At 38.7% G+C, this 24,527-nt stretch overlaps 1 protein-coding gene across 4 annotated transcripts in view; it reads right to left on the bottom strand.

Moving 5' to 3' along the window:
- Nucleotides 1-24,527, bottom strand: part of PLEKHA5 (pleckstrin homology domain containing, family A member 5) — a 260,819-nt gene that overhangs the window by 109,161 nt on the left and 127,131 nt on the right. The window contains exon 1 of one of the 4 annotated variants that reach the window (XM_010855921.1): nt 15,765-15,913. The exons of the other annotated variants lie outside the window; for them this stretch is intronic. The gene's annotated coding sequence lies outside the window, so the exon portion shown is untranslated. Of the gene's footprint in view, nt 1-15,764; nt 15,914-24,527 lie in introns of those variants that run through there. 4 annotated transcript variants of the gene reach the window in all.

Raw genomic sequence — 24,527 nt, 5'->3', positions numbered from 1 at the left:
AGGAGACCTGGGTTTAATACCTGGGTCAGGAAGGTCCCCTGGAGAAGGGACTGGCAACCCACTCCAGTATTCTTGCCTGGAGAATTCCATGGACAGAGGAGCCTGTCAGGCTACTGTCCATGGGGTTGCAAAAGAGTCAGACACAACTGAGTAACACATGCAGACAAGGACACAGGGCAAAGGAGACACTAAAATAAAGAACAATCATAAAGGAGCATAAACACTCTTTACCCTGAAAGTGGATGCTCTTTCTATTAAACTGAATACAGTTATATTGTCCAAGTACTTTTAGGATCACAATGTCTTTAAGTAAAACTCACTAAATAAATAAAAATCTTAGCATTCTATCTTAGTTAAAAGTGCATGCATGCATGCTCAGTCGTGTAACCTGCCAGCTTCCTCGGCCCATGGGATCTCCCAGGCAAGAATACTGACTGGGTTGCCATATCCTCCTCCATGGGATCTTCCCGACCCAGGGATCAAACCCATGTCTCCTGCATTGGCAGGCAGATTCTTTATCACTGAGCCACCTGGGAAGCCCCTTAGTTAAAAGATCAGTGATTAAAATCAATCATGAAAAATGAATATATCTATGCTCTTCTTTTACTTTTTTAAAGTATCCATTGTGTTTTCTTTTATTTAATGTTATACTAAGTTGACATAAAAAATCATTTATTTACAAGGGCACTCTAACATGCAAGTCTTCTGCTATTCTTTAATCAAAGAAATCACCTTTCCTATTACTTAGGCCTAACTGTAATACGTACACAAAGAAGTCCTCTCAAATGTTTATTTGTTCTGACTTAATTATAGTCACTCAAGATTACTAGGTTTCTATAAAATTAAAATTCATAAGATTGAGATTTTATAGGCAATGAGTTTAGTTATAAAATGTCATCTCTCATAAAACAACATACTTATCAAATAAAAATCAGAGTAATGTTTTCTAATGATTTTGTTAAAATATCAATTAAAATAAATTAAGAATATGAAAAACCAAAATATCAACCAAACAAGTGTTTAAATGTGGTAATTTTCCACAACCTGGTAGGATTGTCAATTCTTACTGCTCTTCTTTGTGCAAACGTATTTTTATATACTTAAAATTTTATTTTTATATTTCAAAAATTAATTTCTAAATCATCCACAGGAACTAAAAATCAGTTAAAAATATACTGAGCCAACAAATGAAAGCAATGTAAATATAACCCAAATGAATCTTTAAAAAAAATAAGCAAAAAGCCATCACTGTTAATGTGCAGAATTCTTTTAGTGCATAATACACAAGTTCTTTAATACACACAGCAACGGGGCACCCTGGGAGGTGGCTGGCCACATATGAAGTCATGACCATCACGCTTGGCACAAAGGAGGAGGGACTGCTCAGGACCACAAGAGGGAAGGGAAGACAAAATTCCAGCCTTTCTTCAGTTCTACCGGTCTGTCTGCAGTATTATTTACGAAGTATATCTTTTCATCCAACACTCACCATCCTTTTTGTAGTCTAAGCTTTTCTTTTTTTCGGAAAGTAGCATCAGTTTTCCTGTAACATTTATGTACAAGGATGTTCCGATGCAATTTGTGTACTACAGAAAAGCTGAAACATCACATAAATTCTGCATTTGTGTATTCATGAGCACATTCACAAGAAAGCCTAGGTGAGTGCAGAAACGGCACCTGATGATGTTGATAGCGAGAAGCACATGAATGACACACTTGCACACCCTCAAATGTCCAGCAGCTACTCCAGTTCATTGTCTGTTTTACAAAACACACCCATTCACAGTGACACAACTGTCTAATTTCATGTCTTTCCACTTTCAACACTTCCCAATAATTCACAAGCTGAAACCTCTCCAATGTCCATTTCCACAAGCAAACTGCCGGTCTTTTTCAATGCAAAGTGTATTTGTAGTACTTTTTTTCCCTAAGCATTTAACATGTATGAAACTGTTATGTCTTTCATTAGGCTCCTATCTTTATTTGTTTAATTAATTTATTAGGCTGCAGGTCTTTAGTTGCAGCATGTGGGATCTAGTTCCCCACCAGGGTTGGAACCCGGGCCCCATGCATTAGGAGTGTGGAGTCTTAGTCACCAGACCACCAGGGAAGTCCTCTTATTTTTATTTTTATGTGTCACTAATGAGGTTTTTGAGTACTATGCTCCTAAAGCCATTTTCCACAAAATCCCTAAACTTTCATTGTCTGAGTTCACACAGGGAGGTGATTTTTAGGAAGACGTGTGCTGTGTTACAGCAAAAGTGACTGTACTAACTAAATTATGAATTAACATACCTCTGCGCTACCCAAAGAAAGGCAATGCCAAAGAATGCTCAAACTACCACACAATTGCACTCATCTCACATGCTAGTAAAGTAATGCTCAAAATTCTCCAAGCCAGGCTTCAGCAATACATGAACTGTGAACTTCCAGATGTTCAAACAGGTTTTAGAAAAGGCAGAGGAACCAGGGATCAAATTGCCAACATCTGCTGGGTCACAGAAAAAGCAAGAGAGTTCCAGAAAAACATCTATTTCTGCTTTATTGACTATGCCAAAACCTTTGACTGTGTGGATCACAATAAACTGTGGAAAATTCTGAAAGAGATGGGAATACCAGACCATCTGATCTGGCTCTTGAGAAACCTGTATGCAGGTCAGGAAGCAACAGTTAGAACTGGACATGGAACAACAGACTGGTTCCAAATGGGAAAAGGAGTTCGTCAAGGCTGTATATTGTCACCCTGCTTATTTAAGTTATGTGCAGAGTACATCATGAGAAACACTGGGCTGGAGGAAGCACAAGCTGTAATCAAGATTGCTGGGAGAAATCTCAATAACCTCAGATATGCAGATGACACCACCCTTATGGCAGAAAGTGAAGAGGAACAAAAAAGCCTCTTGATGAAAGTGAAAGAGGAGAGTGAAAAAGTTGGCCTAAAGCTCGACATTCAGAAAACTAAGATCATGCCATCTGGTCCTATCACTTCATGGCAAATAGATGGGGAAACAGTGGAAACAGTGTCAGACTTGGGCTCCAAAATCACTGCAGATGGTGACTACAGCCATGAAATTAAAAGATGCTTACTCCTTGGAAGGAAAGTTATGACCAACCTAGATAGTATATTCAAAAGCAGAGACATTACTTTGCCAACAAAGGTCCATCTAGTCAAGGCTATGGTTTTTCCAGTGGTCATGTATGGATATGAGAGTTGGACTGTGAAGAAAGCTAAGCGCCGAAGAATTGATGCTTTTGAACTGTGGTGTTGGAGAAGACTCTTGAGAGTCCCTTGGACTGTAAGGAGATCAACCAGTCCATTTTGAAGGAGATCAGCCCTGGGTGTTCTTTGGAAGGAATGATGCTAAAGCTGAAACTCCAGTACTTTGGCCACCTCATGCGAAGAGTCGACTCATTGGAAAAGACCCTGATGCTGGGAGGGATTGGGGGCAGGAGGAGAAGGGGACGACAGAGGATGAGACGGCTGGAAAGCATCACCAACTCAATGGACATTGAGTTTGAGCAAACTCTTCGGCATGGTGACGGACAGGGAAGCCTGGCATGCTGCAATTCATGGGGTCGCAAAGAGTCGGACTCGACTGAGCGACTGAACTGAACTGAAACTGCTTCAGCTCTGTCTGACTCTGTGACCATGATGGACTACAGCCCGCCAGGCTCCTCTGACCATGGGATTCTCCAGACAAGAATACTGGAGTGAGGTGCCATGTCCTCCTCCAGGGAATCTTCCCGACCCAGGGGTCAAACCCTTGTCTGTTATGCCTCTTGCATTGGCAGTGGGGTTCTTTACCACTAGCACCACCTGGGAAGCCCTGGGAATAATTTTTATCTCCCAAGGGACATTGGGAAATGCGTGGTAAGATGTCTGGTTTTACATATATATTATTTAAGTATAGTTGATTTACAATGATGTGTCATTCCTGCTATATGGCAAAGTGACTCAGTTATACATATATATACACACACACACATATATACACACACATTCTTTTTAATATTCTTTTCCATTAGGTTTATCCTGGACATTGAATATAGTTCCCTGTGCTATACAGTAGACCTCGTTGTGTACATCCACTGTCTGGTAGCACTTTTTGAACATTACAACTGGGGTTCGTATGTAGTGAGTAGAGGCCAGGATGCTGCTCAACATCTTACAACTTGCAGGAGAGTTTTTCACAGGAATAAAGGATCCAGCTCCAAATATCAATAGTGCTGAGGCTGGGCAACTTCCAGGAGGACCTGCACCAGGGGGCATGTTTCAGGATTGCTGTTGCCAGTTCCCTGGTCCCTGCGGTGAGCCACTGTCAACCCACAGCTCTGCAGGAGATCTTTCAAAACCAGCAGGGGACATGGGTTCAATCCCTGGCTGGGGAACCAGGCCTGAACACACTACAAGCAACTAAGCCCAAGTACTGCAACTACTCAGCCCACGAACCACAACTCGAGAGTCTGTGCACTGCAAGAAAGGATCCTACCTGATGCAATGAAGGTTCCATGTGCTACAACTAAGATGGCATTTAATCCATAAATAAATATTTTTTAAAAATAGTGCTGAGGGTAATAAACCCTATGTGACGAGCATCATTGCCCTCTAACAATAAACTCTACCACATAAGCCATGTGTGTTATTTCTGTGGGTTCACTGTACCTGTTACGTCTCAGCTGCCTCACAGTTAGGTAACAGTAGCTATGTCACATGTTGCTTGTCTATTTGTTTATAACTGTTCTAGGTACCTGGTGATGGCCGTGAACAAAACATAAAAATCACTGCCCTTGTGGAATTTACTTTCTAGTGGGGATGTTTATGAAGATTAAATGAGTAAAGAGTATAAACATGGCCAGGAACAGACAAGGCCTTGAAGACATTTATTTTTGTTATGAACTAGAGGAATTGAGCATATGTTGGTGTCATCAGACAACTTATTAGGTTCAGTAACCTATTTAAACTGAAATAGTTCAAATGAACATGCAACCCGAAAAATGTTAAAAACTCTTGTTATCCCGCTAGTCAGTATTTACTGTCAAAGAATAAAGGTGTGATCTCTCGTGGCTCTCATGTTTCTTGTCAAGATATTCCTAATATATCCAAAAACAGAAAATAGAGGAGAAAAGTCATTCTAATATAAAAGCTCCAAGGAGAGAGTAGCTATGTTTTTAAGGCAGTATTCAAGAAGGTTTTTAAATAATGACAAACAACACTTAAAAAAAATGGACTCTGCTATTCTGAAGAGTTCATTACTGAATGAAATAGGTCACATCCAGGAGCTCATTCTGAGGATCATGCTCTATCAAAGGTAAAGGATCAAATCTGTGGCACTTTTACAAAATATATCAAGAAATTGAGAAACAGCAATACAAATTGCTTGTTCTTTGGCATTATGCCCTCTTCACTCTTTATTACTAGACATTTAATCATTTTCTAGAATTTAAACGAAAGATCTGCTTAATTCCAACCCCTATGGAACTATTTCACTCAATGATAACTGGATTTTAAAAGATCTTTTGATGAATAAATCCGTGTGTGTATAAAATGGCATATTTCCATCAAAAAAACAAATTAAATGAGAAATCTACTGGAGATGGAGTAGAAATTCATTATTCTGCCTTATTCTTTTTCAGATCGTATTTGTGAACCAAACAGCGCCTCATGAAGGTTACTGTACCAGAAAATGTGGGTGAAGGTGTGCCACCTTAAGCAGTTCTGAGCTTTACATCAAAAGGGAAAGCTGATAAACTACAACGGTTTCTATAACCCATTAATGGAAACAGAATTTAATGGGTTAGAATCAACTCTAAGTGGCAGCTAGTGTTATATGCAGAGTAATTTAGACTGTATGACAACACTCTGAAGATTGGGGATGCTGGTGTTTATGTCCATTCCCAGGCTTGCTAGAGGAAGCCATTTTTTTGGTTCAGTCCACCCTGCTAGTCTGTTCTCAGCAGGACACTAATAAGGGAGGACATCAATCAAGGATATCCCTAAGGAAACAATCCCCCATACACTAAACAGATGCCTGAAACATCCATTTCAAATATAAACCCCAGTAAAAGTATGGGTTTAGAAAGAGGAAAAAAGATGTCTGCTAACACGGTGTTTAAATTTTTGAGTATAATGATGAAAGGAGGTTAACACTGAAAGAACTTTCATTCTTACTGGAGTGATTATTTCAAAATATACAAGGCAAAACATGAAATATTTAGCACAGCTATGAACTGAAAAATGAAATCTAGTTTTTTTTAAACTTTATTTATTTTTAATCTAAGGCTAATTGCTTTACAATGCTGTCTTGGTTTCTGCCACATATCAACATGAATCAGTCATAGGTAATTTGGTTTTAAAACTCCTGTTATCCAACATTCAGGCTACAACTTTGCAACCTTTGTTGAGTGTAAATGTAAATTTTGTATCAGGTATTTATAAACAGGTGAAATGCCCTCACATTAAGTCCTTTGAAACATGAGGATTTGTCTGGTTTTTGCAAAAATGAATATATCACTGACAGTACTAGATTGAAAAATTAAAATGAATCAGCACAGTACACAGGGTATATGTATATTCTTTAAACCAGATATGGAAAGAAGCTATTTTAGATTTAAAAATAAGAACATTTGAGATTCCAAGGAGATATGATTATTCATGACTGCATAATATGGCAATACTGACTAGTCTATCCTGTTTAGCTGGGCATCTGACCAGTCTCAAACTGGCTGCAGTGGTCCCAAACATCACATGCAGACCACAGAGTCTAGAAGTGAAAGGAAAGTCTCCGCATACACTATTCCTTTTCAAGAAGTTTCTCAAGAACTCCCTGGCCATCCTTGTCTAGACTCTCATTGGCCAGAAATATGTGTCAAAAGGGCTTCCCAGGTGGCTCAGTGGTAAACAATCCGCCTGCCAAAGCAGGAGATATGGGTTTGATCCCTGGGTTGGGAAGATCCCCTGGAGGAGGAAAGGTCAACCCACTTTAGTGGGTTGAAGAATCTTATGGACAGAGGAGCCTGGCAGGCTACAGTCCACAGGGTCGCAGAGTCTGCCATGACTGAAGCACTTAGCACCCACATATGCATACAAATGAGATGACACAGTATTTGCCTTTCTCAGACTTGTTTCACTTAGCATAATGCCCTCATGGTCTATCCATGTTGTTGCAAATGGGAATATTCCACTGTGTGCATATGTATTACATACATACAAACTGCATTTTCTTTACCTATTCATCCACTGATGGACACCTCAGTTGTTTCCGCATCTTGGCTATTATAAACAATGCTGCAGTGATCCTGGGTGGGCGGCAGTGTACAGCTTTTTGAATTAGTGCTTTTGTTTCCTTTGGATCAATACCCAGAAGGACCTGTTAGATCAACATGGTGCTTCTGTTTTTAATTTTTTGAGGACCCTCCATACTGTTTCCCACCATGGCTGCACCAACTTACTTCCCACTAATGTGCACTGAGGGTTCTCTTTTCTCCACATCCTAACCTACACTTACCTCTTAAAACAAGTGATGATAGTGGTTCTAACAGGTTTGACTTGCATTTCCCTGTTGAGCACATTTTCATGTACCCATTGGTCTTCTATATGTCTTCTTTGGAAAAACCTCTATCAGACTCTCTGCCCATTTTTTAACTGAAATTTTTTTTTTTTTTTGCCATTGAGTTGTGTGTGTTCTTTATACATTTTAGATATTACTCCTTATCAGACACATGACTTGCTAATTTTTTCTCCCATTGGGTAGACTGCCTTTTCATTTTATTGATGGTTCCCTTTATTATTCATTTAGTCCCATTTGTTTTTGTTGCTGTTTTCTTTGGTGTTAGGAAAAGATTTTTTTTTTTAACGTTTTGGCCATTAATAACTATGTACTAGCTACTTCTTAGTATTGCAATTCTCCCCTGTGGGAATATTTGTTTTAGTGATTTTTTTTTTTTTTAATATTTTGGCTTCATGAGTGACTCCAATGATTGCTTTACTACAAAATCCATTCTATTTTTTAACTTAAGAAATAAATATTGAAATTGCTAACATCAATAACGAAAGATTGAGGGCAGGAGAAGGGGATGACAGAGCATGAGATGGTTGGATGGCACCACTGACTCAACTGACATGAGCTTGGGTAGACTCCGGGAGTTGGTGATGGACAGTGAGGCCTGGTGTGCTGCAGTCCATGGGGTTGCAGAGTTGGACACGACTGAACTGAACATCAGTAACAGCCAATAATTCTTCTGAGTGATATGTCAGACAGAGCAAAGTTTACTAGGTAGTGTTTTATCCGTGTACCAGTGGTAAGAAGGTTGAAAATCTATCGACTATGCACAAAGTATATATTTTAGAAAACTCTGTCCCACAGAAGAGATTTTGATTCTCTCTTATTAAATTCAGCTGCACACCCCCATTTGTATGATTTACTCAGCATCATGTATTTCCCTTATGGGAGAGAAAGAAGGATTTAATTTAGTCTAAGAAAAATAGGATATCATAGTGGTTTGGCAGTTCTTTCTGCAACCCTGTCAAGAAGCCAGTATCATGACTTGGACTTTTACAAGGGCCGAGACCTTAAAACGTGCCTCATACCCATAATGCTGTTAGACTGGAGCAAGGCAGAGAGATGTGTGGACTATGGAAGTGATTGTATTTCTCAAATTTAGGTACAAAACCAAAAAGCAAACAGCTCAGATGTGCATGGACAACTCTTCAATATCCTTCCACTCAAACCAAAAAGAATACTGTACATTCTCAATGTGGCCTTGGTTTCATTATACTATCAGACAATTATACTTTTTGACTTGTTTTAAAATTGAAGAGCTTTGCAAACTATCATATATAGGATGGATAAACAACAGGGTCCTACTGTAGAACACAGGGAACTATATTTAATATCCTGTGATAACCCATAATGGAAAAGAATGTATAAATGGGTATAACTGAATCACTTTTCTGTATAGTAGATATTAACAACATTGTAAATCAACTATACTTCAGTTAAAAAAAAAACTGAAGTGCCTTTACCAATAGAAATTATGATGCTATAATGTGTCACTCTGAGACTTAGTCTCAAATCAGGTTTAAAAACTATGTCTGAAGCAGTGACTTAGTTATTAAACATGATTTTTATTTATTAGTTATTAAACCAATTGGGTCTATGGTGGTCCAGAGTAATTTTTAAAACACTGTTACATGTAAAGTTGATTAATGTCTTATGCAGATAACTATTTGGATTTATTTTCCTTTAAATAAAAAGGCAAAAAATGCTATGTTGAAATCTGACTACCACAATGACTGTTTCTGCAATTTATTTTTAAACTGAAAATATGCTGGCATGGAAAATTATGCCTGCAATTAAAGGCAGTGTTTTAAGAACAAAAGAAAACACTGAAAGTGCCATGCCTTTTCTTGAGAGAAACGGAATTCTTGAGCCTTAGTTATGTGAATAACCACTGAGTTAGCAATCTAAAAGATTGCAATTTTTTTTCTTTTGTGAAACATGTAAAGTATATATTTCCTTTCCCCACATTTAGTTCTAAATGCCATTTGCTTTAACTTCGAACTAACTGCTTCCAGACGTCCTGCTAAAACCTCAGTGATTCATTTACCCACATCTCCAAATTTTCCTTTCAGCCTTAACCCTTTATAGTCTCTCCTTTCTCCTCTCATCATTCAGGAAATGGAGCATCTCAGATTTCTTGGGGGCTGGGAGTGGGGAGGGGGGTAAGGAACAAAAGATACACCCTCTCTGATCCACACTCCCAACAAGAAAAATAAAAATCAGCACCTAAATAGCAACCACCACGTGACATCACTCTGAGTGCAGCTCACGCTCTCCATCTGAGCCTGCTGCACTGGAAACTCGACCAGCAATCCTCACACAGCCCCTCCGAGGTATGCATTACTGTCTTCACTCTACATGTGAATAAACTGAGGCTCACAGCCTCACTTGTATTCTCCATGTGTCAGAAGCCACATGGAGACCTGGTCCCCAGAGCTCCAGTTCTGTCCTTTTCAGTCTCCTTTTCCTGCTTTCAACAGCTGCCCCTTCTTGACTCATCACAGCCAGTGAGCCTTCTCAGTTCTGCCTTACATCTTCTCCCAGGTTTCTGCTCAATGGTAACTAAAACACAACACAACACAACACACCTCAACACTACCCTCTCCTTGCGCACACCGTGAACATGTACCCTCCCCTGCCCTCTCATGTCTCACTGCCTAGCATCACCCCAAGGTTATTCCCATCTGAAGCACAGTAATGAAACCTTTACAGATTCCAACGGAATTTTAAACCCAGTGTTTCTTTTCCATCTTCTTATTCTCTACGGCTTTGCAATCATTCTTCACTCTCAGTTGCTCAGACAACATTATCACGATGTAAATGTAACTTCATATTTCCCTGATTATAGGTCCCAAATAATTGAAGCACAAATAACATCAATAGTAAACAATGGAATTTTTACAAAAGCACCCAACAGGAATTGAAAACTTTGCTTTTTCCACTGGGAAAATAGGAGTATGATGTAATGCTGCAAGTACAAAGCTCAAAGCATCATAGACTAGGAACAAAATAAAGGAAAAAAATTCAAAATATGAGATTCACATACAAATTATGTTTTAGTTTTTTGTATTTACAGATAATTTCTAAATCATCTTCTGAAAAAAAAATCCTAAATAAAACCAACATACTAATTTAGAATCTACAAAATAAATTTGACAATAGACTTTAAATAATTTTGGAATTAGAAAATAATTCAATTATCACCATGCTAGTTATGAAAAAAATGAACACAGCATGTTAATAACTGTTATCCATCCTGAGTTTTATGGGACAGGTACATTTAGACCACTTAATAAATCACATTATAAACAAAAATGCTTAAAATAATTTAGATAATTGTCTCACTTGGAAGTCATTTGAGTGATTCTTAAGAAGCTTTTAAATAGGAAGGTTAAATGACACTTTATGGTTAAAACAGAAAAATGGCTCTTAGAATGTACAAGCTAATCCACCAGAGTCATTTTCTGTCATGCACTCAAGAATCAAGTGACATTTCTGGTTGCTATCCAGAAATTACCCTACATAAGAAGCTCGCTAATGGCATCTCCATCACTGCCTTAGTCTAGGCTCTTAAGTCTCCCAAGGCCCTTAACAACATCCGAATTCATCTCATTATAATCAGGATATCCCCCATTTAGAGCATCCTCCATTGAACCTCAACTTCCTTCTATAAAACAGCAACCGAAACCAGAACAACAAACCTTATTCCAGAGGGCTTTTGAAAGGTACCTGGTAGCACCACCAGACATTACCTAATAAAGCCCTCTGCTGCTGCTACTGCTGCTAAAGCCCTCACTAAATAGTAAATAGCCGAACTTGAATATGACATGTGGACACAGGGTGGGCGACAGGGGAGAACGGGACAAACTGGGAGAGTAGGATTGACATATATACGCTGTGTGTGCTTAGCTGCTCAGTCGTGTCTGACTCTTTGTGATCCCATGGACTGAGGCCAGCCAGTCTCCACTGTCAGTATGGATTCTCTAGGCAAGAATACTGGAGTGGGTTGCTATGCCCTCCCTCCAGTGGCTCTTCCCAACCCAGGGATCGAACCCAGGTCTCCTGTACTGCAGGCAGATTCTTTACCATCTGAGCCACCAGGGAAGCCCAAGAATATTGGAGTGGGTAGCCTTTCCCTTCTCCAGGGGTCTTCCTGACCCAGGAATTGAACCTGTCTCTTGCATTGCAGGCAGATTCTTTACCAGCTGAGCTACCAGGGAAGCCCATATATATTTTACTACCATATATAAAATAGATAGCTAGTGGGAAGCTGCTGTATAGCACAGAGAGTTCAGCTTGGTGCTCTGTCATGACCTAGAGGGGTGGGGGTGGGGGGTGAGGGTTCAAGAGGGAGGGTATATGTGTATACATATAGCTGATTGACTTTGTTGTACAGCAGGAACACACACAATATTGTAAAGCAATTATACCCCAATTTAAAGAAATAAATAATAAACATGAATGTGCTAGCAGAGTGAGGTTTCCTGAAGAGGAGTCAAATTATGTCACATCCTTGCTTTAAAAAGTTGTTGGCTCTCTGCCCTATGTTTAACGTGAAGTACAACTATAATTTAATGAATGAAGAAGCTGATAATTTGATCAAAAGTTAAAGTTTACTGTTGAATGATCTATGTAAAAAGTCCTACTCCAGTGATTTCAAAGAATGCTTATTTGAAAAAGTAGTCACTTATTTCAAAACACTATTAATTACAAAAGTCTAATGGAGTTTTAAAATAAAACTAAGCAGAATTCCAACTTAGGAACATGTCAGTAGTCAGAAATATTTCAGACAACTCTATTGCTCCCTAATGAATCCTAATTAGTAATCTTTTATTGTAACATGTATTAAATGGAGGATTACTACACCCTTGTTATGAAAGTTAACAACAAATTAGAAAAAGCAGAATTTAAGCACCATCTCGTTTGCTTTTGGGTGGTTATACACTACTTTAAAAAGCTAACCTAGTTCTAAATAGGTTGCAAAAAAGATCCAATTATTGTAGGTGAAACTTTCTTCCGAAAAGAATCAAGTTGACAGACTAAGAAGTTTTTCAAATTAGGAAAAAAATTAGTAATTATTGAATTTTACTATTCTTCATTAATCATTTTCATACTGCATGACCTTTACCAAAACAACCACTTCAAGAATAAAAAGGGAGCTACTGATAAGTCAAATGATATCCCTATGCAACAAAATTTTGTTAAGAAATGGTAGGCCTTCAAAATGGCTATGTTTTCTGTGTAACTTAAATATTTTCATTCACTCAGTATGAAACAGGCACTGATGACGTTTGGCCTTAATGATATTCTTATAAACAAATATGAGGAGTAACTAACCAAAAACGAGCCCAATTCGGGACTGATCTTGCTTAGAAAGGGGAAGAGCCGAGATGGTGGCCCAGAAGTGGCTGCCACTTGAATTGAGCCTCCATGGGATCAGCAAGAATATTCAGATGTGACCAGAGTTTAACACAGATGGCAGGGAGGGGGCACAGAAATGAGACTGAAAATCCAGGCTTTGAGTGACAATATATTTACATATGATTTCCAGGTGGTGCAGTGATAAAGAATCTGTTTGCCAATGAAGGAGACGCAAGAGACGTGAGTTTGACCCCTGGGTAGGGAAGATCCCCTGGAGAAGGAAATGCCAATCCACTCCAGTATTCTTGCCTGGAGTATTCTGCAGACAGAGGAGCCTGGTGGGCTACAGTCCACAGAGTGGTAAAGAGTCACACACACACACACACACACACACACACACACACACACATATTTATATATAAAATTTCCATTATGTAAGTTTTGAAGCAGGATATTTGTTCCATTGTTAGGTTCTCTGTCACTTCAACTTCAAAGGAATGCATTTTTTTTTACCCCTGAAAAGGTCCAAAGAGTAATGCATTTATATGATGCACACAGCACGCTAATTAAGGCTCAGTTTCGTCAGCAAATCATTATCCCTAAGTACTGAGAAATTTCTCACTTACAGATGAGGCAGAAGTCGGACAAAGACCTGACCTAGAATAGCAGGCAGGGCCCACTTCCCGCAGCAGAGCCCCAGACACAGAGCAGAGCCGGCAGTGAACTCCGATGGCCGCTTGCCGCCACTGTGATGGCCGAGTGCTACTCAGGATATGTTTCCTTCTAACAGAGTGTGAAGCCACTGCACGCTATTAGATGGTTAGGATAACTAGTAGGTTTTCATCATCACAGTAAAGATCAAAACTCTCTAATGCAAGGCTCAAGATATTCCCCTCATTCATTTAACTTGTATAATCAATTCATTTATTCATGCTCAAACATTCATTAAATATTTATTATGCACGAAGTTTTGTACTCTCCACCACTATGAAACAAAAATATAGTTCAAGACTATAATGGGCTTCAGAATACTGTTCCATCTGAGTGGACCAAGCCAAATCTCAAACTTGAAGAATACCACAGTCATATTTTACCACCAGGCTTCAGTATTTTTGGGAATGAGTTCCTCAAAGAACAGCTTATTCATGAACAGACAAGTACTTTATTCCCAGTGCTTCAGAGTTGAGTCAGGCTTTTATTCAATTTCAGGTTATCCCCCTGACCCCCACCCCAAGCTCTGCTCATCCTCCCTTCTTTTGTCAGATTTAATTTCCTGTTCATACAAAAAAGTTAAAGTAGCTTCTCTTGACTTGAACTCTAGTGGTATTTAGGCCAGTGACCTCTGAGGTCATAATGCCTCAAAAACATCATTGTTAAGAATGCATACCCAATATATTTCAATTCATCATTACTACAGTAACTTACTGATTAAAATATTGGCTATTTTAAAACCATGTTAAAATAGTTTAAGTACATTTGAGATAAATTTTAAAAGCAATAAAAATATTAATGAGTTCTCTATATACTTAAAGCTTCTAGATTTGGGCAGAATTTGAAAATTCTACAACTTATGGAAAAAAATGGATCTTTAATTAAGCCTGTCAAGTCAAACAAAATGAAGCTGAAACCCCACTTCTATATCTCTCTGTTTCTAAAAATATAGAAGTATAATGTATTAGGAGTCATAATAAGGCAGTTATTGATATTTTTGTACATCTGTACATAAAAAACTGATTTTGATCATTTCCTCTCAATAACTATCCTATTCATGTAAAAGAAAATACGTGCAGATAGTTTAATTCTTTATTTGCTTCAAAAAACTGATGTGAAAATATTCAACATTATCTATAAAGAATTTCTATATTGTCTTTTCCTCAACTAGACATACAAAGTAAAAAGTGACTGTTAAGAGAAAACTTTGAAAATTCTCCAAAAGACCTTGAAATAATAAGGCTGCGATTGAACTTTCAAGAGAAGAATTATGCCAGAAATGATAAAGCCTAAGATTTTTAAGGCTTCAGTTTATTCTATATAAACAGTATGAAATAAAAATGTCATTCCTTCACTCGAAAGGGAGGGGGAGAAAAGCAAAATATAGTTACTCAAACATACATACACACACTTACCCAATCTTCTGAAACTAATGATTTCAAAACTAACTCAATTTCTATAGTGCAATTCAAAGACATGAATTAATATTGCAAAAAGAAATAAATTTTTAAAAGGCATGTTGCCATCCTTTATAATCAAAGGCAGTAGTAACTTACTGCTCTTAAATTTTAGGCTCATAAATGAAGATTCCTATTTTGAATCACATTGCTGAAATAACCCCAAATAATTAAAGAATTAAAGAGCTGTTTCAGCTAATTGTTAATTAGTTCAGACTAGTGATATACTTTTTAATAAAAGTATTATGTAACGAGCATTGTTAACATCTCTAAAGGAACTTCTGAGAATTTATTCATTTCTTTCTTGTGAAGTGAGAAACAAAACAAAAAATCAAGTTTCTCCTCGGAATAAGTTAAAAAAAATAAATGAATGAAAATCCTTAGGCTTTCAGGCAATTTGCAACCACTGTGCATTTATGTAGCTTCAAGTTAAGGAGAGACCAAAAGGAAGATTACATCTTCAAATGCTTTAGTTATTTGAAAAAAACCTCACAATGTATTTACATTTCTCTAAGAATACAATACTTCTAGTTATAGAAGTATTTATAATAAGTAAATCCTGGCACTAGGGCTCTAAAGCTTACTTACCACAGGCTCATTAACTGAGAAAATAACTACTGCTCATTTAGCCATCAGCTATTTATTATTATATATTAAAGTAACAGGCATTACTCACCAGCCTCCATCAAAATTACATTCAACTACAGGCAGAGGGGATACTGGAAGGAAAAGCAGACTCTGACTCTGCTGCTTTGTCTTGAGCGGCTCCCAGATGAGCGCCCTGGGGACCGAGCCCTCAGGAAACGCACTGTGGCCGGCGGACTGCTTGCACCCTGCCAGTCTGACACTGGGCTGACGTCACACCCCAACATGTCACTGCAGCCGCAGATTGAGGCAGCTTCTCTCGAACAGTTTGTTGTGATTCTGTACACCTTCCAGCCAGAGGAGTAAAATATGATTTCAGTTCCCTTCAAGTTGGCACACAGCACAGGGTAAAATACCAGCATACGTGGCTGCCAACGGCTTGTGAAGAGTGTTGTGAGGATTTTTAAATAACCTTAGCTCTCAAATAGACATTTTCTGTTAAAACTATAAGCAAACCTATTCAAGTGATTCCTTTCAAAACATTTTTTTGGGTTGCTGTTGTTTCCAAAGTTGATCCATATTTCAAAAAATTCAGCCAATAAAAGGTACAAAGAAAGCTAAAACTGTGGTGACCTAAATGGGAAGAGAATCCAAGACAGAGGGAATGTATGTGTATGTGTGGCTGATTCACTCTGCTGTACAGCAGAAACCACACAGCATTGTAAAGGAACTATGGTAGTAGTGTTAGTTGCTCAGTCGTGTCCGACTCTTTTGCGACCCCATGGACCGCAGCCCACCAGGCTCCTCTGTCCATGGGATTCTCCAAGCAAGAATACTGGAATGGGTTGCCATTTCCTCCTCCAGGGGATCTTCCAGACCCAGGGACTGGTAGGTGGGTTCTTTACCAATAGTGCCACTTGGGAAGCCCTAAAATACTCCTATTAAAAAAAAAAGTTAAAACTGCCTTCAGTTCTATTACCTAAAATGATGATGATAATAATGATAATGAATGCTCACATATTATGTCAAGCACTTTACAATCTCAGCTGAGCCTCAGAACCCAACCATCTAGTATCTGTAATTATCCGCATTTTATGGAAAAGACTGAGGCACAGAGAAGTTAGGGAACTTGCCTTGCCACAATGCTAGTAAGTGACTGTTGCTGTTGTTTTTTAGTCGCTAAGGTGTGTCCTGCTCTTTTATGATCCCATGGACTATATAGCCTACCAGGCTCCTCTGCCCATGGAATTTCCCAGGTAAGAACATTGGAGTAGGTTGCCATTTCCTCTTCAAGTAGGTCTTTCAACCCACTTGATCAAATCCACATTTTCTGCACTGGCAGGCGACTTATTTACCGCTGAGCCACCTGGGAAGTCCAGTAAGTGACTGAGCAGGACTTAAAACCCATACATCTGATCACTAAGTTATACCATTTAGCAGGAAAGATACCAGCTGTTAACACCAGTTAACATTCTGGTGAACAATCTTTTTGACCAGAGTTTGTGTATATAAACACATATTTATTCAATATAAGGAAATCAAACTATGTATGTTGTTTTGCAATCTGCTTTTAAAAACTCATTAATACGCCATGGTCAGTTTTCCATGTCAGTAACTATATTCTTAACTTTTCTTTTTATGATGGCTGCCTATCACATTGATCTAAACCTAATTCCTACTAGACACTTAATTAAAAACTTTTTGTTACGAACAGTGCTTAAGGTAGCCTAGATACCTTTGTGCTTTCTTGTGTTTATCTGTGCAGGGTAATCCTTAGAAATGACGCAGATAGGTCAAAGCATGTGTGTGTTTTCAACATTTGCCTCTTTGACACTCCAAAAAGAGGTAACAACTTATATTTATAATTTAATACATTATACTTCTTTCCCACATAAAGGATACTGACAATTATTTTTCTTCCTTGCAAATCTAACAGAAAATACAGCTTTAATTGTGTGTTTGTGTCTTTTAGTTGCAAGTGAGGTTAAGGCTCTCTTCATGAGCTTGTTAACACGGAAGCAGTCCAGTTAAAGTCTACAAGCATGTAAGGTCTGGAGTCAGATGACTAAGACCAGCTCTCCTTCCAGCAGTTTTCAGACCACAGGCAAGTTAGTTGGCCTCTCTATGCTTCAATTTCCTTATAGGGAAAATAAAGATAACAATTCAATCCTCACGGGATTTTTGTGAGAATTAAATGAGAAAACCCATGTAAAGCAATTGGAATCATGCCTACCACATAACAAGTGTTTAATTAAATGTTAACTCATATTTGATGACCAATCATGTCTCTTCTGCATTTCATGCCCTTCAACTAAAAAGTGATTCTTAATACGACTTTTATAAGTCTTATTTTTATAAGATGTACTGAAAATATCTTGTTAGCATGCTAATGACACAAAAATGTGAAGATACCTCAAAGTGAGTTGTCTTACAATTAACCTAGCATGTAACATAACCAGTGCTAAAAAAAAAAACAAAAACACTCCTTTCATATGAAACTGCAATAACAGAAATTAAAAATAGCATTTCAAGTTGAGAAAACAAAATTGTTTCATCACATAGCTTGAAATATAGACAAGCAAGCCGAAGCAGTTTGCTATAACCAGAAGGGTTTGCATATGTTTTAGAATAGTAGTCAGTCATTCATGGATCTGTCCTATTTTTTTTTTTTTGAAAGTGAAGGTTTTGTGAATCTCAATTAGTCTCTGTTTAAACTTCTCACACTAAAAATGAAAACAAAACCCATTCTTGAAGACATCAAAGAAAAGTTAACAAAATAACTTTTGCTATAGTTCTGAAAGCAAAGGACAGTCCCTATTAAATGACACAAAGGATAACAACCTTTAAGCACCATATATGAAGGTTAGAATGTAGTAAGCTTATTACTCCTACCCTAAGCCAATGTGACCTTGTGTTATGTAATAAAGTCTTCAACTGTTCACATCATCAAGGCAGGCGTAACAAAACACTTATCAAATCTACTAAGAAGGAAGCTATATATTTTTCTAGTAGATCTGGCTTAGGTGTAGTCATTGTTGTATATGCTATAAAATTATCACCTCTGAAGGCAGACATTTCTGTAATTAAATGGCAGCATAAGGAAATGGCAACCCACACCAGTATTCTTGCCTGGAGAATCCCATGGATAGAGCAGCCTGACAGGTTATAGTCCATGGGGTGCAAAGAGTCGGACACGACTGAGTGACTAACACTTATAATATGTTTACAGAATTGCAGTGCCTTGGTGGTGCTACATACAGCTGCCAAGAGAAAGCAATAATGAAGCAGCAGAGATCTGTCAAGAGACTCTGAAAGATTACCAGGAACACCGTGAACTCAAGAACTAACAAATTGACCAGATTACCAGGAACTCCAAGAACTAACAAGCTGACGGAGCGTTTGGTTTACAAAGTTACCAGCACTCAGCATTATTTCTCTAGGACCTGGGAGGCTCAGCCCCTCTGCTATCCCACCACGGTTTACAGGACTTCCACAGGGAAAACGGGGTTCTTGGGCAAGGAACATAAAAGGGGGAATTAGATAAGGTCCCTCCTCTCAAGGCCAGAACAGCCTGGAATTGACAGTTTACTAGGACAGAGAGAGCTGTAAACAGATCATTATAACGTAACCTGATTTGCAGAGAACAGAAGAGGAAGTGGCTAACTGCCTGGGGGGATCTGGAAGAGGTTTAGCAGAGGACAGTAAATGACAGCGGAGGAACTCTTTCCAGAGGACATTGCAGTTAGAGGTACCAGTAGTTGTGAAAGCACAAATTTAAGATGCAATCTAAACTTGACACCTACAAAAGGCACCCAATTAACAGAGGGGGGGGGGCGGAAAGCATACCAATAGGGCAATTCTCACAAGCACCTGGTGAGATTTTGCCCTGCTTTTCCCCAAAGCCAGGGATGGCTAATTTAGCTTTTTACGATTCTGCCCACACCATATTTTTAGGACAGGAAGCTAAGGGAGATTGTGGATATATGCCCCATTGTTTGCTGGAGCTATTAAGTGTCTTCAAATCAGTAGAGAAGCCTAAATCTCAATCCATACTGATTCTCTTTTCATGTATCTTTGTGCTGTAGGGCAGGAACCATGCTTTGTTAGAAAGCCACAGAAAAACAGTCCAGTGAGGGCCTGCAAAGTATTTGCCACCAAGTCATGTGCTTCATTCAGAACACTCTTTAGGGCTGTTTGTGATAATGACTGAGGATTCAGTTGTGATAACTATCATTTTTCAGTTCTCACTTCACTTAGTGGCATTTAAAACTCTTGACCACTCTATTCTTAAAAATGCCACCATGGACCCCAAACTATGTGACCTGGTTCCCCAGCCTTCACTTTGCAAGTCAGGCATGAATTCAAATGACTTGATCGAGCACCCAACTGTCTCTATAATTTGATGCTAGCTTACTCATCACTAGCACCCAAAGATGAAGCTCTTTTTAATAGATGAGAAACAGACCTACCCGTGTTTTTTTCCATACTGTCTCATAGTGCTGGCTAATGCAAAGCACTGAAATGTCCCATCACTTGGTAACTGAGTTTTATCTCCCAGGTCACTTAATGCAAAACTTCCAGGTCAGAAAAATACCACTACAACGAGAAACCCACAGCCACATACTCAACGATGCATAGTTCTTCTAAGCTACCGGGCAATTATGTGTCTACCTGAGACAGCGGTAGACCCACAGGTCGAAGGCTCAGTCGCACAAGACTGCCCCCACTCTAGATACCATCACAAATCCAGGTTATCCCTGCTTCTGACCCCTGGCTATACATCAGGTTCAAATGACCCTCATCTCAGGTTTGACTGATTAGCTTGAGAAGCTCACAGAACTCACAGAAACAGTTACTTAACATTTATTAATTTATTACAAGGAATATTGGGCTTCCCAGGTGGCGCTAATGGTAAAGAACCCACCTGGCAATGCAGGAGACTTAAGAGATTGGGGTTCCATCCCTGGGTGAGAAATATCCCCTGGGGGAGAGCATGGCAACCCATTCCAGTATCTTGCCTGGAGAACCCCATGGACAGAGGAGCCTGGCAGGCTGCAGTCTGTGGGGTTGCAAAGAGTCAGACACAACTGAAGCTACTTAGCACATGTGCATCAGGAATATTATAAAGGCTATAAATATCCAGACAGAAGGTACACAGGCATATAGTTTACAGAGGGAAAGTCAGAGTGCTTACAGCCTCGTTTTCCTTTCTCCCAAATTTCCAAATTAATTCATCTTGGCACATCAGCCACCATATCTTCACGACTTAAAGAGAAACCTCAAGGCAGCACTGATTACAAAAGTAAATTAAAAATACAGTCGTGCTTCAGTATCTTCATGGTCTTGGTTCCAGCACACCATCCATCCCCAAATTCATGGACTCTCAAGACCCTTATATAAGATGGCACAGTATGCTGCACAGTCTCCAGTATATTTTAAATCATCTGCAGATTACTTACAATACCTGATACATTGTAAATGTTATGTAAACAGGCAAATTCAAGGTTTGCTCTTTGGTACTTTTTGAAATCCCCCCTCTCCAATATTTTCGATTCACAGTTACTTGAATCAGCAGATACAGAATCCTTGGAGGTGAAGGACTGACTTTAATTCAAAAATATGCTGTCTCTCCTACCCTTGTTGTTGCTATTCATGTTGCTCAATCATGTCTGACTCTTTGAGACCCCCAAGGACTGCAGCATTCCAGGCTTCCCTGTCCTTCACCATCTCACAGAGCTTGCTCAAACTCATGTCCATTGAGTCAGTGACACCATCCAACCATCTCATCCTCTGTCATCCCCTTCTCCTCCTGCCTTCAGTCTTTCCCAGTATCAGGATCTTTTCCAATTTGTCGACTCTTCCCATCAGGTGACCAAAGTATTGGAGCTTCAGCTTCAGCATCAGTCCTTCCAATGAATATTCAGGACTGATTTCCTTTAGGATTAACTGGTTGGATCTCCTTGCAGTCCAAGGGACTCTCAAGAGTCTTCTCCAACACCACAGTTCAAAAGCATCAATTCGTCAGCGCTCAGCTTTCTTTACGGTCCAACTCTCACATCCATACATGACTTCTGGAAAAACCATAGCCTTGACTAGACGGACCTTTGTTGGCAAAGTAATGTCTCTGCTTTCTAATATGCTGTCTAGGTTTGTCATAGCTTTTTTTCCAAGGAGCAAGCGTCTTTTAATAGCATTATCCTCATTATCTTCTCTTAAAAGGTGAAAATCAGGCAAAGAGCAAATTAACTCACAGAAGCTGAACACTCACAGCAAGTGATAGCCTGAGGTAGATTCCAAACGTTCCACGAGCGTACTGCACAGGTAACTACATCACCTGAAGGTCAGGACAGAAACAAACTCGACACCACAAAGGAAGACAATCACTATGAATATAGGAAGAGAATCACTACGAGTGTCAACCCTCACTTGACAATGACCTAACAGTTCAGATATTCTCGATTCACTACCTTCAAAATGTTCAAGGGTTGTTCCATGCAACCAGTTAGGTTTTCTATTAGGGTTAAAATTTCATAACACAGCAAATTCTGAAAATGTAGTTGAAAGAGCTAAATGATTTAAGAATCAGATTAATCCACAAATACCTGCTTAGGAAGGAACCAATTATAACAAAAAAGTCCGTCATACCACAAGAGTTTTTTCCCCAGGGAGTGGTAGCTACTAAATATACTTGCTTACTAACAAGACTTGAAACCTTCTAATTTGAAAATATCTCTCAGGTCATCAATGAGCAACTTGGCCCTTAAAGGTCAGTTAATAAGATACTGATTCAGCCATTTTATAATCACTTTATTTCTTCTGATCCTTTCAAAACTGTTTCCACTTTTTGTGTGAGATTGGTAGCTATGACTTCCTCCTTATAAACCGTGTCGTAATTTGTGTATCTCAACAATTTATTTGTACACCTTTTTGGTCCACCTCAAATGTTATCTCCTTGGAGAGATTTCCTCCAGTCTCCTTCATTCAAGATGCAGTATATATCAGGAACAAATATCATGACCAAAAAATCTGCAGTCATACACACCTACATTTCAAAGACTCTGTCAATAGAGATGTTTATAAGCTATTCTGCAAAATAAATAGAACATAACTAAACAACAACAAAAATATACTCATGGAAAGTGGACTAATAATTTTACAGATTGATAAAACTAAATAAAAACCCAAACGATAGAGACACTCTAAAAGGCAACAATGATGCAGGCATTAAAACTTGACTATCTTCCTTCCCGTTCACAACTATCAAATGATGTCTCAACTTCTGAGCCAGGTGAAATGTCTGGTTATATTTATATCTCCTTTGAATACGTGAACACCCAAACTATCTCTGGGTGTTTTCTCTTGATAGGGGAAAAATGGATTCTGAGTAGTCAATTTTTTTTAATAGGCTCTGGAATCTGTAACTGTATTTTAACTGTAACCAATAAAATTCTAGAAAGGTTCCAGGTCAAAGTATATGCCTGCCATAAATATAGTATGAAAACTTAACTGATTTTGTATACTTTAAAAATGCAATGCTCACTAATATACATCTAGTTTCCTTGTCAAGGTCCTAACTTCAATTCTGGATAAATGTATAGTTTTGAACGATAGTTTGTGACTTATACTCTACTTGGATATAGATTGATTTTCATTCTTAAAGAAACCATAAACTCTAATTGGTTTTCTATAAAAGCCTGATGTACCAACAAAACATCTATTATTCAAGTACTAGGTCGATTCTACACTTAAGCCATCTGCCTGGAGGATACATGGTCTGTTTTTGATGCAAGAATAGAATCAAACATATGACAATGTCACCAGTCTCATTATCATCAAAAAAACAGGCCTCAGAGAAACTTATTATAATGGCTGCTTTGTGCGTTGGCTTCATTAACTCAATAGGCGTATTGCTCACTTGCAAAGAGGGTAGAAAAGATGCATGTTCTTAAAGGTTTCACCACCACGTAACAGGGTGAAATCCATTATGCAGATTCATAATTGAGACATAGCCTGGGGACCAAAGAGACTTTTAACATATGCAACTGACTCAATGAAGGGTCCTCCCAAGTCATCCTTTTCTCATCATGATTATACAACACACACACAATCAGGTGGTCTTGTGGCAATAACTCCAAGACCATCTGCCAAGTTCGAGGTATGAGTTATCTCCCTTAAAAAACAAAACAGTTTTAACTTGCTGCTGCTGCTAAGTCACTTCAGTCATGTCCAACTCCGTGCGACCCCACAGACAGCAGCCCACCAGGCTCCCCTGTCCCTGGGATTCTCCAGGCAAGAACACTGGAGTGGGTTGCCATTGCCTTCTCCAAAGCATGAAAATGAAAAGTGAAAGTGAAGTCGCTTAGTTGTATAGGACTCTCAGCGACCCCATGAACTGCAGCCTGCCAGGCTCCTCTGTCCATGGGATTTTCCAGGCAAAAGTACTGGAGTGGGGTGCCATTGCCTTCTCCGTCCATGCTACACTTCTACAATTACATTTCTGGCAATGAAGGGGTACATAATTCCTTTGTCTGTTTTTATACCTCATTTGTACAAATTCCTTAGCCTATATGTTTTTTCCTTTCTTTTAAATGAGAATACCTTATTTCAGAAGTTCACTGGAAATGTTATATATACCGCTATCTAGTGTTGAAAAGAAAAATCAAACAACCTGGGCTGAGATTTAATTTCCTTGGCTATTATTAGTGGATTTTTTAAAAATTCATTTAACAAATGCTTATTAAGGATATTACTTGTTCTGTAGAAGAAACATTTGCTTGGCTCCTGCAGAAGAAGTAAACAAAAAAGAACTGAAATGTCAAAACTAGTTGTTGGTAAGTAACTATTAATACATATG

Source organism: Bison bison, unplaced genomic scaffold, assembly GCF_000754665.1.
Source record: "Bison bison bison isolate TAMUID 2011002044 unplaced genomic scaffold, Bison_UMD1.0 scf7180017864370, whole genome shotgun sequence".
Classification (NCBI taxonomy): Eukaryota; Metazoa; Chordata; class Mammalia; order Artiodactyla; family Bovidae; genus Bison; species Bison bison.
Note: the sequence above shows the minus strand (reverse complement) of the source record. Positions and strands in the feature narration are given on the sequence as shown.